This window comes from Eubalaena glacialis, chromosome 9, assembly GCF_028564815.1.
Source record: "Eubalaena glacialis isolate mEubGla1 chromosome 9, mEubGla1.1.hap2.+ XY, whole genome shotgun sequence".
Taxonomy (NCBI): Eukaryota; Metazoa; Chordata; class Mammalia; order Artiodactyla; family Balaenidae; genus Eubalaena; species Eubalaena glacialis.
Genome location: NC_083724.1, coordinates 53,261,069 through 53,273,653, shown reverse-complemented (window position 1 = coordinate 53,273,653; position 12,585 = coordinate 53,261,069). Strand labels below are relative to the sequence as shown.

General features: G+C 39.4%; 1 long non-coding RNA gene across 1 annotated transcript in view; it reads right to left on the bottom strand.

The window, feature by feature from the left end:
• LOC133098418 (uncharacterized) overlaps positions 1-12,253 on the bottom strand; it is a 78,310-nt gene extending 66,057 nt beyond the window's left edge. The window contains exon 1 of the long non-coding RNA XR_009702141.1: positions 12,159-12,253. This is a non-coding gene — a long non-coding RNA (uncharacterized LOC133098418). The remainder of the gene's footprint in view (positions 1-12,158) is intronic.
• Between the last annotated feature and the right edge of the window lie 332 nt (positions 12,254-12,585).

Genomic DNA, 12,585 nt, shown 5'->3' with positions numbered 1-12,585 from the left:
TATGTTTTGGAAATGATGCTACGTAACTTTCTAAGGCTGGGTCCTAAAAGGTCTACAATTTCCATTTTTGTTCTAGCACTCCCTCTTAGAATCTCTCAGAAACCATGGTGTAAGAAGTTCATACAATGTTGACAAGCCACATGGAGGAAGGCCAAGACACTATGTCAACAGCCCAGCTCCCAGCACTGACCACCAACCATGTGAATGACCACCTTGGATGTACCAGCACAGTCGAGCCTCTAGATTTTGCAGCCTCAACTGACATAACATGGAGCAGAAGAACATCCCAGCTGAGCTCAGCCAACCCACAAAATCATGAGAAAGAATAAGTGAAAGATTTTATTTTAAGCTTCTATGTTTGAGATGGTTTAGTCCCCTGTGATAGATAATAGAAATGCTTCTTTCCCTCAAACTCAATTCTTTTTACTTTATTATGCTAGGGTAATTTATTTCTTTTTTTCTATATTCAATCCCTTCTGTATGTATGTGCGTGTGTGTGTGTGTGTGTGTATATATATATATATATATATATATATATATACACACACTTAGCTAAAACATAGATCCTCATTTCCAAACCTACCTCTGAGTGGCATAGAACTGAAAAATGCTTTGAAATTTATATTTTTCCTGACACTACCCACAGGTATCTCTGAGAAAGAACAGGACAGCAATTTGTTTCTCCACTGATATTAATTAAAGTGCTACCCTTAAAAGGCAGCATGTCTATAGTCAGTTCAAGGTTTAAGCAGAGGCAATTTTACCCAGAAGCAAATGAAGCTTAAGCTCACTTGCACAGGTCCCATCCATGGTCTTGCCTTTGTGTTCACATGTTCTAAGCCCCGGTAAATTTTCAAAAACAGAATATGTTAACTGTAATCTCTTAATGCTGCTGTCTATTTCCACTCTAGCTGCTTCTCTGTTACACTTCCCCTAATGAAAAGGTGGCTTCCAAGTGGCCACAGATATTTTGGGGATCTGATGAAAGGGATAGATGAGCATAGATGTTGTTTGACTTCAGGGGGTTATATTTATGTGGCTTACAGTCACGTTTGTATCTAGTTATCACTAGCCATCCTGGTATAGGAGTAACAGCCAGGAATTCTCCTATAGCCCAAAATGCGAACTCACCCCACACTATAATACAGAGATGCAGGGACAAAGGTCACATCACAATGTGTCCTATGGGGCCCAGCACTGGATGAACTATAGAATGAAAGAGACCATGTGATAAAATGTCCACACCAGATGTTGGTCTGTGGAATATTCTGCCAGTCATCCAACGTGTAAAATTATAAGCAGAGGATTAGAGGATTAGGATCTTATTGACACAGTCAAAATGGAAGTTCTCTCCTTTCAGGAACAAATTTCAGAAATGCACTGATGCCATCATAAACACATCATTTTTTTTGTTGTTCTTTTTTTGATGGTGATTATATGAAATTAAATCTAACAGAAACGAATTCCTGACTTTGATGCGATCTTAATCAGTGCTATGAGGAAGGAGGGCATCTCTGTGTGAAATCATGGAAGTCTGTATTTATTGTTACTATTTACCAATAATAATAATCAAATTGTGATGAACCATTCTATAAGTAAGACTGAAAACTTTCTATGTTCCCTATCAAAATAATATTACAAAATCAGGGCCACGAGAAAAGGCAAAGCAAAAGATAACAGCCAAACAATGTAAGAAAAAAAGTATCAGAGGTGCACCAGACGATAAATTGACAAAAATAGTAAAACAGTATTGTTTACATGTTTCAGACAGAAAGAAGAGAGAAGATGAGAGTCAAAGAGTGCATGTCGAGTGAATCTGTCCCTTCCTAAAAGCCTTTTCTAGAAGCCTCATCCAGCAATTTCTTCTGACTTCTCTTCAGCCAGAAGCAAGTCACACGGCCACTCTAGGGTAAGAAGTAGAAGTAGAGTGTGTCTTTTGTTGAGTTGTTCATTTTCTGGACATTGTTGTTATTCTCCCCACCCAAAACCCTGATTATTTCTAGTGCAAAAGAAGAATGGGAAAATGGGTATTGGTTAAGCAACCAGCAGGATCTGCCTCAGAGTGAAAATCCAATCCAGCCTCATAGAGAGGGATTTCTGTTTACTAATGATTAGTGGTTTGAGAAAAACAGCCCTTTGCTTCAGCTAGCAGCATCAGCTGCCAATGATCATAAGCAAATATTTGATTTTTAGTTCACTGGATAGATCCACCATCTATTAACCTGATCATATACTGAAATACAGAAGACAGCTCCTAAGCCATAACAGGTCAAAAAAGAACTTTCAAGAAAAAAAAAAAAAACAGGGCTATTATCTGGCTTATTCCCTTTCTCTCCCTTCCCTATTGTAATTATCTATATTAAAGAGTTTGAGAAATTAACAGAGACAGCCCTACTACTATACTAAATATCCTTCCTGAGTATTACCTTAGTTCTAATGGTCCAAGAATATTGCTTGGTGAGAAACTTCTGTTTGCTTTGCATTAGGAAATAGTCACTCCTCTGCTCTGGTCAAGATTTTTAATTTGTCTACTAAACTGAGAATTAAGTTGTAGAATCGCACACACCAGAGGTCACAAAGTGAAGGTCCAGAGTAGCCCACCAACACATTTGTTTAGTCCTCACGGCATTTTAAAAATAAAGTAGTTGTCAGCATTTAAGAACCAGGAACTTTGACTCAAAATTCTTGGTTTCTGCCTTTCCTTGAAGATTCCTAAGGTATGGCAACACTAGCTTGTATTTGTACATAACAACTCTCATCTGTAGCTAGTTGTGTCACTCCTTGGGCACACTCCCTCCTCCTCGTGCAGCTCCAGTCTGACTCACCAACTCATTTAAAGTATCTGCCTGGCCTCTGCCTAGGAGTGTCTGGATTTATGAACCTCCACCTATTCCCATACATGTAACTATAATAGAAAATATTTTTCTATTAAAATGATTAAAATGATTTCAGGAATTTACAGGAACCCATTAATCAATGGCTTCCCTATGAAAGATAAAAAAGTAGTGCAGGAAATAGTTCATGCCCTGAAAAGATCATAAAATCTAAAGGTTTTGGAAAAACCAAAACTTCAAAGTAGTTATAGTAGACATTTAGTGGGACAGACAGTAAGTGGCAACTGATAATTTCATGGTAGCTAGAGACGAACACATATTTCTTTTGTAATAAGAAAAAGAATGTAACCAAAAAAATTGCCCAAAAGAGAGATCATGTTTCTGCACTCAACCTTAGAGAGCATCTGTCTATATTGTGGGCCAAATTCTGAAGCATTTTATTATCTTAGCAGACTGGACCCTCTTTAGCCAGCTAGTAGTGTAGGTTTTCCAATGTTAAACAAAAGGAAAAGCCCTGGGCATATAGGGCCATAGTGGGGGTCAAAAGAAAACTGTCCCATTCTATAATGGGGGCTATTGTAAGCCAACAGCTTATCTGTTGTCAAAACGTTACCCTTTCTTTAGAGAAGTGCATGCAGGAGAGAGGTAATATGTTTCTCTGACATTTTGTCATTATTTGCCAAACTGAGCAATAATCTATATGTTTTTAATTGTCATGACACTTAACACTGAGCACTTCTAATGTGCCAGGTACTAGACTAAGAAAATTACAGACACTATCTCATTTACTTAAATCTTCATCATAAAGACCATAAAATAAAAAAAATTAAAAAAAAGGAAACTTGAGGCAAAGAGAGTGATGTAACTTGCTCCAAAAGCTTTCAACCCCTAAAATATGGCATCTAGGAAATGGTGGGGACAGAATGAACTTAAATCTGTGTGACAAGAGTATCTGGGTTTACGGTTGTGCAATAATTATAGCAATAAATACTTTTGAAAAATATTGTACAGGTTATAAAAATGTCTTAATAGACATTAGTTCATTTGATCCTAACAATTCTGTGGCAGTTATAACTTGTTAATAAATATATGATTTTTTTTTCTGTTTTTGTTGGAAAGAAGACTAATGAGCACTGGTTGAATGTGTATCATTTTCAAAGCACTAAGACATAAATGTAGACAACAGGTGAGAAGAATAAGACACAGTTCTGGTCTGTTATAGAGCACCACTGATGCAAGAATGAAGTGCTCTTTATAATTCTTAAGAGAATTAAATCAATGCTTTAACAAAAATACAGGGCTTCCCTGGTGGCGCGGTGGTTGAGAGTCTGCCTGCCAATGCAGGGGACACGGGTTCGAGCCCTGGTCTGGGAAGATCCCACATGCCGCGGAGCAACTAGGCCCGTGAGCCACAACTACTGAGCCTGCGCGTCTGGAGCCTGTGCTCCGCAACAAGAGAGGCCGCGACAGTGAGAGGCCCGCGCACCGCGATGAAGAGTGGCCCCCACTCGCCGCAACTGGAGAAAGCCCTCGCACAGAAATGAAGACCCAACACAGCCAAAAATAAATAAAATAAATTTATTTAAAAAAATATATAATTAAAACTGCAATGGGAACACAGAGAACTGAGTGATCCTGTCTGACTGAAGGAATTCAAGGAAGGCTTCATAGAAGTGAAGGGTAGGATTTTTACAGGTAGGGGTGGGAGTTTGGCAGATGTCTAAGTGGAGGGAACAACACCATGAAGCCATGACACATACATGTATGAAAAATAAAGGGTGTGTTTGAAGAATGGTTCAGTATAGATGGAGCAGGTCAGTAAGTGAACAAAGTGAGAGAAAACAAGAAAAGTAGGATGGGGCTGAGTGGTGGAGGCACTGGACACAACACTGAGAAACCAGAGATTCGTGGATGGTGGGCCCGAGCACAACCGCACTTGTTTCTAAGGGTGATATCCAAGTCAGCCGTGTGATGGACAGACCAGATTAGCAGTGAGCGACTTGGACCTGGGGGCCACACAGAGCTATCCTAGCTTGGTAATAAAGTCTGTGATTTAATTTAAGGATGAAAGAATAGAAAGCCACTTTCATGTTACTACTCTCAAACATATCTAGCTATTCACTTGCCAGTACCTCAAAAAACACAGTTTTCTCACTGAAATTCTTCAATTTCATAAATCAATTCCTCTACCTTGGAAGAATCCATATATTTTCCTTTGAAACTTAATAAAGCTATTTTTTTCTTTTTGAATGAAAAACAAAAACTTTGACCAATGAATTCTTTTAAGTTTACCTCAATTCATCTCCCTGAAAAAAGTATACACATCATTCTCTAGGTTATCCTAAGGAAAGAAGCAGCAAGGTCAGTCAAGAAATGACTACAATAGTTTTGGTTTGAATATACTAGTGTCTGAGCAGATAAAATAGTGCCCCATGTTCATGTGCCATGCATGAGGCCACAGGAGGCGTTATCCCAGACAACCTCGTGGGGTTCTATATCTTGACTTTATGGACAGGAGAACGTAGACTCAGAGAAGTTACAGAGCTCTCCCAAAGTCATAGAGCTAGTAAACAGAGGAACCAGGACTGGACCCCCAGATCTGTCTACTTCAAAGCCCTTGTTCTTTACCATGATATGAGAGCATCACCTAGCTGGTTGATGGCAAATGGATGGAGATATGTAACATAGGCAGTACTGACTCATCTTGATGTTAAATTGAGTGTGGAGGTTTAAGGGGAAGTCTCGCTCTGTCTGCCATGTTAAGGAATCTGGACCATATACTGCAAGGGACATGAAGCCACTGAAAGATTTCAAGCAAAAACGTGATGTAATTAGATTACTGAAAATTGGAAATTATTGAAAAAGTCTACTTAAGACATGATGTCGACTTGGCCAAAGGCAGTGGCAATTTGGAACCTTTTTTTCTGAAACAAAAATTTCCAACAGCATCGCTCTAAGTCTGGGTTTTCCAACCTCAGCACTCTCGATATTTGGGGTGAATAATTCTTTGTTGGGAAGGGGCGGGGTACCCCCTGCATTATAGGACACGTAGCCGCATCCCTAGCCCGTACCCACTAGATGTCAGTAGCACCCCCCACCACCACCAGTTGGGACAACCAAAAATATCTCCAAACAGTCACCTCAGGCTGAGAATCACCAGCTGGAAAACAATCATAATAATCATTGTAAAAGGCTTGATCAAAACCTAAACATAGAAATATTTATAAATGAACAACAGGAAGAGACACACTACAGCAATACTAAAAGTCAGGGTCCCATTCCATGGACTCTATTTGCCCGATGCCTGTGAAAAATGCAGCTAAAGTCAGTCTCAAGAGCATCATTTGAGGGTCAGGGATACATGAGCATCTCGAATGATTGACTTTGAAACATCAAAGAGGACTCAATCTATTTTTGTGTCTGAGGCTGCGTGAAGTTCTAATCTGCTTAGATCTGATTGGATGGCCCTTTGATTGCTCTATTCATGTGTTCATTTAAAGTCTCTTTCATGCCAGGGTTTTCTGACTACACTCATACCCAGCAATCATCCCACTATATCAAGCAGGATAATGTGGCTTTGCTTTAAGCTGAGTTACTCCACAAAGCATAAGCAGCAGATTTAGATTCAGCTGAGGTTTCCGAAAGTTAAGAACGCCACAAGAGTTACCATTTAGGCAGCAAATACCACAAGGTCCTGGTTTAGCTTTTTCTCCAGTTGCAAACATAGTACTTGCAGGTTTCCTTAGATCCTTTTCATTAGGTCAAACCCTTTACGCCAAGCTTCCCCTGGATGCATCCCTGGCTTCTGTACGGGCTGGCATTTGGTAGCTGATAATGAAATCATTTAATGCGCATCATCTGTAGTCACAGCACCCCCAGGAATTAGCCCCTGTTAGGTCCTCCTGTAGCACCATTCTATGCACTGCTAAGAATCAACTTGTTACCAGAAGGAAAGCATATCCTCACGTCATAAGCAATGGAGGAGAGATCACACTACTCAGTGTTTTTGCTGCTACCGGACAAAAGCCGCTCATGGAATGTGCCATTTAACCCAAGCCTGGTGAAGAATTCCACCTCATCTTTTATTCTGATCAGTATCCTTGTTACTCTCACACCCTTACAGAGACCCAAGGCACCCTGGTTGGCCTCCACCCCCACCCAGGCACGGAGTGATGGCAGAAGCATATGAGGAAGTCAGTTGACTTCTTGACCCTACCCAATCATTTGGTGGCTGTCACAGGGATACCAAATGTGAAGCAGAAGTTTGTCAGAGGTGCAGTGGGCTCTGAGAGAAGTTCTGAGAGCAACAGAAAGCCTAAAGAGCCTCCAGGGATCCATCCATCTTCCCAAGGAGCCTTGTGATCTGTGCTTCAGCATCAGGTGTGCCATCTTGAGAAACCATCCCACATTCCAAGCAAAATTAGTTTAATGTTCCCACATAAAAAGGTCCCGAGCCAGGTGGAGGATCATTATATGAGCACACACCGTGGAACTAAAAAGGTTTGCATGCTGCTGGAAGGAATTTATGGGGAAATTTTTTACAGATCCACTTCTTATGTAAATTGTGTCCCCCCTATGATGAGCTCAGTGAAAGTTGCATAGGCAGGAAAGGTTATTTGGGCCAAATATCATTAGGATTTTTGCCTTTGAGAAATAAGATATTCTTCATCCAGATAGTCTTATGAGTCCCAAGAAAGAGAAAGGGGGGGGCAAAAGAAAAAAAAAATTCAAACCTTCTGTGAGAGTACCTCCTTTGCCTTTGTGGGAAGTTGATGTAAATATTTCTAAGTTCTTCTTGCAAACTAGGCTAAAACTGGAGAATAGGGGGAATGAGAAGAGGCTGAGAAATGGCACTGGATGGCAAACACTGAAGAGCTGTGGGTGGGAGGGTTTTTGGCATTTCAGATTTGTTTTCTTTGTCTTCCACTGTAAATTCAAGGTCCTAAAGCCATGGACAGGCCAGGTAACAGGACAGCATAGTAGAATGCCAAAGCATGGACTTGGAGGCTAAACAGATCCAGAGCCTAATTCTGGCCCTGTCATTTGCTAGCATGTAATTCTAATAATAGAAAGCAATGAAAATAACAACTAGATCAGGTGATTCCTGTATTCCATGCCTCCACTGGCACTCATTTCACCCAACGTGGAAGCCATGGCAGTCATTGCAAGACCCTGGATGGCCCAGTCTCTGCTCTCTGCCCAAACACACCAGTGTGACTCTCCACCTTGCACTCCACTCCCACCACAATGGCCTCTGTATTGTTCCTGGAACAAGCAGAGCACACTTCTGTCTCAGGGCCTTTGCACTAGTTATCTCCTCTGTCTGGAATGCTCTTCCCCTCACACTTTCTTCAGATCTTTGCTCACATATCAGCTTATCAGTGAGGGCTCCCCTGTCTAAAATCACAAGGGTCCTCTCCATCCTGCCCCAGGATTCCCTGCTTCATTTTTCTCTGTAGCATTTATTACCAAGCAAAATAATATATACTCATTTGTTACATGGTGTCTGCATCCCACCCAAGGATGTATACTCCATAAGGGCAGAGTTTTTATCTACTTTATTCACTGTCACATCCCTAGAACCTAAAACAATCTCTGGTACGAGGCAGTGCTTATGTGGATGGATGCAATTGACTACCTACTATGTGCCAGGTGCTTTACATAGGCAAGTTTCTCTGAAACTCACTGCCAAGTTATATAAACAATGAATCAATTACACCCAGGTCTTGACTTAGAGCAAGCCAACCACAACAAATTTACATTTCTTTAAACTCAACTAATTATACCCTTCTAATAATACACAGTATTTAAATCAGATAACAGAAAATGAACTCCTAACAATTGTTTGTTTTCAGGAATTCTCTTCCAGTTATCTACTCTTGCATAATAAATTTCTTCAAAGCTTAGTGATTTATATCAATAAGAATCTTACTGTCTTTCTCACTTTTGTAGGTCAAGAATTCTGGCAAGTCTCTGCTGGGTGATTCTTCTGTTACACATGGCATCCATGGAAGTTACTACATGATATTCAGAGTAAGATGGGGTTGTCTGGATGCCAATACTGCTTCACTCACACATCTGACACTCTGATGGGGAGGGTTACAAGGGGCTGTCAACCAAAGTGTCTACAAAATTGAGGCTTTACTTTTAAGGTTAGTAAATCAGACCAGAAAGCAATTCAAGAAAAGAATCCCAAAACATTTTGAACAATGGTAGTATTACTGAAATGGCATTCAACTTCCAAAAAATGTAACATCTTCATGTCCAAGTTCAATATGCTTCTTGAAATAGCAATCTCATAATCTGATGTCACAGTTCACATACTTAACATTCAGTTCTTAAAAATAACTGATGCAGAGACAAAAAACAGTTTATAAGCATAAATATAATGAGAACTTAATTTTCTATTCTTGGGATTAAACTCAGCAGGAGTTTAACTTATCCACTAGTGAAGCAAAAGCATTAAGGTTTCATGACCTCATAACAACAATAAATGAAAGATAAAAGGATAAGACAGAAAATGCATATCTGGGCCACTTTGTACATTTTTAAGGTGAGTATACTTTGTGTAATCTCGGGTTGAAGTAAAAAAATGGATGTGATGGTGGTTTTTTTAAGCAAACAGAAAGAACTATTTTCAGGAGCAGACCTACCATCTCACCTCTCACATCTTCCCTTGCAATAGTTTGGGAGGTAGGGTGGGGATGTGATTCAAGAAGGGCAGAGAAGCAGAACTCCCTGAATCAATTGGATTTAAAAACCAAAATTATCCCAAACCACAATGAGATACCACCTCACACCTGTCAGAATGGCTATTATCAAAAAGACAAGAAACAAGTGTTGGTGACGACATGGAGGAAAGGGAACCCTCTTGCACTGTTGGTGGGAATGTAAATTGGTGCAGCCACTATGGAAAACAGTATGGAGGTTACTCAAAAAATTAAAAATAGAACTATCATATGATCCAGCAATTCCACTTCTGGGTATTAATCTGAAGAAAGCAAAAACACTATTTTGAAAAGATATATGCACCCTCCTGTTCATTGCAGCATTATTTACAGTGGCCAAGATATGGAAGCAACCTAAATTTCATCAATAGATAAATGGATAAAGAAGATGTGGTACATATACACAATGGAATATTATTTAGCCATTAAAAATGAAATCTTGGCATTTGCAATAACATGGATGGAACATGAGGGTATTATGCTAAGTGAAATAAGTCAGAGAAAAACAAATACCATATGATTTCACTCATATGTGGAATCTAAAAAGCAAAAACAAACGACCAAACACAACAAAACAGAAACAGAGTCATAGATACCGAGAACAAAAAGGTAGGGGTTAGGGGAACAGACAAAATAGGTGAAGAGGATTAAGAGGTTCAAACTTCCAGCTACACAATAAATAAATCAGGAGATATAACGTACACATGGGGAATTTAGTTAATACTATGGTAACAACTTTGTATGGTGACAGATGATAACTGGATTTAATGTGGTGATTATTTCATAATGTATAAAAATACTGAATCACTGTTGTACATCTGAAACTTATACAATATTCTTAATTAATTTTTATTGGAGTATAGTTGATTTACAATGTTGTGTTAATTTCAGGTGTACAGCAAAGTGAATCAGTTACACATATACATATATCCACTCTTTTTAAGAGTCTATTCCCATATAGGCCATTACAGAGTATTGAGTAGAGTTCCCTGTGCTATACAGTAGGTCCTTATTAGTTATCTATTTTATATATAGTAATGTGTATATGCCAGTCCCAATCTGCCAATTTATCCCTCCCCTCTTTCCCCCTTGGTAACTATAAGTTTGTTTTCTACATGAAACTAATACAATATTATATTTTAAGTATAACAATAAAAACAAAACAAAAAGAAATCCTGACTTCACTTAGAAGCATCCTCAAAAATGCCTATTAGAATCTTTCCCCAACAGAAGTTCTTCTGTCTTTCAAGGAGCATCTAGCCATGCTCTTTCATTTATTCAGACAAAACAAGGCAAGATAATGCCACACAGGACAAGATAATAGATTGAATCCAAAACTGTGCATTTGGTTGCTGTTTCTGTGTGTGGGCAGATTCACAGGAGCACTGGGGGAGAATGAGGGGAGAACGCGAATGCAATCAGACACAGAGATCACCCAAGAAGGCTTAGAGCCTGCAGTCCACCTGCCTGTCTATTCTCCTTTTCTTTATCTCCATAAGCTGCACTTTTAAACTTTTCTTTCCTCCTCCAGTTCCTCATTCATGGATTGAGATTTTTGGTGAAATCCACATCCTTGTTAAAAAGTTTACGTGGTCTCTGAAATTAGAATATGAATTCTTCCCCTTCCCCCATTTGATTTAAAGACAGAGGTCATTTTGGAATTTGTCTTATCTATTGATGCTGAATCTTAGCAACAACATTTATAAAAAGGAATATCAACATTAACTGAATAATTTTTATTTGTCATAACTCTTCTAAGTGCTTTACATGTACTAATTCATTTAATCCTTAAGGTAACTCTAAAAGATAAGTCCCAGTATTATCTCCTTTTTTCAACGAGAAAATTAGGGTTCAGAGAGTTGAGAAATCTAGCTAAAATCACTCAGAAAGGTGAAGCTGGTATTTGAATCCAGACAGTCTGATCCAGAGCTGGTATGTTATGCTAAACTATATTCATAAAGACACCAGCCATTAAAGCATAAATTTGTTTTCATCTGAGATGATAAATTATGAATTTGGTAATGAGCCTACATACAGGTGACACCATACCATGGAATGCAGATTCCATGACTACTCTCATTCCCAGGATTGCATTCCCAGTGCCTGTGAGGATGCCTGGCCAATCTACTTGGGTATGACTCCTAAATTCGTATTACCTACCTTGACCACAGTGTTAAATTCCAGCCTCCTTTATCCACCTGCATACTCAATGTAATTCAATAATTCAAGGATCTCTTTTTTGTTTAATGATATATCTTAATCACCAAAAACAAACAGTACTTGGCACTTGGCAGGCACTCAACAGATAATTGTTGAATGAATGAATGGATGTCTAAAAGATGTCTTAAATATAACATGGCCAAAATAAAGCTTTCCCCTGCTCTCCCCTGCAAACTTGTTCTTCCTCCATACTTGGTTCATCTACCCAGCTGCTCAGCCCAAACCCTCAGAGTCATTTTTACTTGCCCTGGTGTCATCCCCATAGCCAATCAGTCAGCAACTAGTGTTTTTCTATTACCAAAGTATATCCCTAATCTTCCTGCTTCTCTCCATCTCCCCAGCTTGCCCCCAATTCCAAACCATGACCACCTCTCACCTCCTAATGAGCCCCGTGCTTTCATTCTTCCCCAGGCTGACTTCTAAAAATCCATTCTTTGCTCAGCACATCTCTTCCTGCTGAAATGGCTGGTCATTACACTTTGAACCAAACTCAAACTCCTGGCTTTCCTTATAAAGGCCCTGTGTAATCTGGCTCCTCCCATCTCGCTCACAACGCTCCCTACACACTGGCCACACTCCCCTCATTCTACTGTCTGAACACACAAGGTCATTCCTACTGCTACACTGCATCCCTAGAGGCAGTTAGCATTTAAATTTCCTATATCAGATCTTAATACCCCAGGGGTTGTTAACTACGATATAAGAGAACCTAATCAAGAATTAATGTTAACTGGTGGTTACTTAGCACTTAAAATATTGTTATCCAAAAGCTGAGTTAATTACCAAAAGAGATATCTGATTAT